The sequence below is a fragment of the Alosa sapidissima genome, chromosome 24 (assembly GCF_018492685.1).
Source record: "Alosa sapidissima isolate fAloSap1 chromosome 24, fAloSap1.pri, whole genome shotgun sequence".
Classification (NCBI taxonomy): Eukaryota; Metazoa; Chordata; class Actinopteri; order Clupeiformes; family Clupeidae; genus Alosa; species Alosa sapidissima.
The window spans coordinates 6,441,988-6,444,844 of record NC_055980.1 but is presented as its reverse complement, the minus strand read 5'-3'; positions in this window follow the sequence as shown (position 1 = coordinate 6,444,844).

Here is a 2,857-nt window from a genome sequence, read left to right as displayed (position 1 = left end):
TGGTGATGTACATACTGACTTGGTCTCTCTCATCTCCGCCTACTCTGACAGTTGAACTCTACAGATAGCAGGCAACAGGTAGGATGTGTTTTAGGCAGATGGCAGAAGGAGATGGGATACCTTTTGCTGCCACCATAGGTAATATGTTTATTTTCTAGAGGGTAATAAAACGTAGCTTTATTGTGTTTATGTTAAAAATTATGTAAAATTGTTAATGTGCACATCAAAGGATTCTGCTTATGGCACAATGGCAATGTGCAAATTGAACTACATCAGATGCCAAACAACATTCAAAACATCATAATGATAATGACCAGCATTATACAGTGTCTCTTTCCAAAAGACAATTTCTCTCATACAATAATCCCTTATGGTAATTATACACATTCACTGGTTCATCCTCCGGCAGCTCTCAGCCTCCTCTGGGATGCTCTTTCCCACCGTAAGAGACACGCAAGCCATCCTCAGTAATCTCTCAGAATAAATTGGTTCAATTAAGAGGCGGCCGGGAGGAAATATGTTTTAGTAAGAGGCGGAAAAACGAAATAACTAAGAGTGCTTGATGTCTATTGACTCGGTGAAGTTCAATTATTTCAGAGCCACTTTGGGTAAGTGTATGCGTGAAATTCTCTCCAGAATTGATAAGGTGTCATGCACAAGTGCTCAAAATACATATGCATCGTTAAAAGTCCTCAAACTACATTAGTAAACTTGCCATCCATTGCTCCTAGAATCACACAATATATCCTTCCTAGAATCATGCAATACCCCTCAATGTGTAGTAAAGGCTTGTTAATCTTTTGATATATGGCGAACTGTTGCGTACCTCTTGATGCATTATCAAATGTTTTTGTCTTTCCCTTTTACACCCTTTGACATTCACACACACACACACCAGTGTTGTAGTCGACTCACTAAACCTTGAGTCTGAGTCCAGTCTAGAGTCCCTAGTGTTAAAGTCCGAGTCAAGTAAAAAAAAACTTTGCAAAAGACTTTAAACAAAGAAAACAAAACCGGCCAGTGGTAATACAAGCTCACAATTATCAATTTACGAGTCCGAGTGCAGACAATGCTCGAATCTGAGTCCAAGTCTGTGCCCCATGTCCGAGTCAAGTCACGAGTCCTTAAAATTAGGGCTTGAGTCTGACCTGAGTCTAAATTTGTGACTCGAGTACTACAAGCCTGACACACACACACACACCTGGCCTTATCGGTCCTTTTGGAATTGCCCTGGGCCTCCATTGTCTGTGCATCCTCCCATATCTTTCTCTTATTCCAAACTCTCCTCTCTTGTTCCCCCGCACCCTCTATATTTAGCCTCTATTCACCTCCTCATACAAGCCATCTCTGGGGCAACAGCCCTCTGAATACAACCACCCACCCCTCCTCACCCCCACCCTGCACTTTACCTTGATGGAGGAGGCAATTGTGCACCGTTTGGCTGTCGATGCTACAGGTGCAGCTGTCTGTGCTTGGTGCAGATGCGCTCTGCACTCTGTATGGATTCACCCAGCTGAGGGGAGAGGAGAGGAGGAGGAGGAAGAGGAGGAGAGAGAAGAGGGGGAGGGGGAGGAGAGGATGGCAGGAGGAAAGATGAGGGCAGAGGGGAGAGGACGGGAGAGGGGAGGAAAGGAGGAAGAAAAGGGAGAGAAAAAGAAGAGGAGAAAAGAGGATGGCAGACAAGTGCAGAGGGAGGAGAAAGAGGGATGGGAGAGAAGAAGAGAGGAAGGAAGGAAATGATAGAGGAAGGAGAGGAGAGGAGACAGCTGGAGCGCCAACATTAGTGGCACAGAAAGAAACTTTTCAACATCAATTTCAAGCAGGTCCTATACAGAACCACAGCTGTGGCACAATTCAGTGCTCAGGGTTTTAAAGTGTTACATTTAGTGCCTCGCATTCTGAGTAACCTTCAACCAAGGAACTGTCCCTCACACTCACACACCTTGCTTTCCAGAGTTTTTGAGCAGGCAGTACTTGTGCAGTAGCTTAGTATCCACTAATGTGATAATGAATGTGACTACTTGTGATCACAAGAAATTGTACACAGCACAAAATAGGGGGAGAGATGATACATGTATGAGAAGAGAAGAGAGGAGCCATGTTTGCCAGGTGATAGAAGCAGTGGGAGCTGCAATGACCTTTGCTCACTGATTTCTAACAGTATTCATGCAGTCTCCTCTGAAGGGAGAGGGGATGAGAAGTGAGGGAAGATATCAGCACTGAAGCACTCACCTATTCCACATTTGTGAGAAAAAACTTCCTAAATGTTCAACAATTCCTTCCTTTTATGACACAGTTATGTAAGTGTTTTGACACGTCTCAAGTGCAAGATGAAAAATTACACAAGGTACCTTCAAAATAACTGTTAATGACCTTAGAGCAGCCTACTGGCTTTCTTACAAAGACACAGTGTGAGCGGACTGAGGGATTGTGGCAGCAGGCAGTCACTTCTCAGGCCCCGCTTGGCTGCCGCAAGCTGAGAGGAAAATGGCCCCTGTGATTTTTATTCTCCTCTTTGGTCCAATTTGTAAAGTGTAGCCTAGTCTCTCTTTTTTGCTATGCCCCCGTGACAAAGGCCTAGTTGATGTGTGTGGAGTGTTTGTTTCCTGTTGCATTCAGTATAAATTGTGGCATAAACAATCGCCGCTTGTCAACTGCCAGGTTGTCATGGTAACACATTTGTGATTTTTGTGTGTGTTCTCTTCCCTTTCATGTGGCGGTATATGGTGCATAGAAAATGGTACATTTCCCAACGGGAACTTCCTTGCTACCTGCACACAAACACAGAAAGGATTTGGAGTGCTTCCATCAAAGTGAGCCAAAGCAGAATGAGGCTGTAGTCAAAAACTCAGAGGCA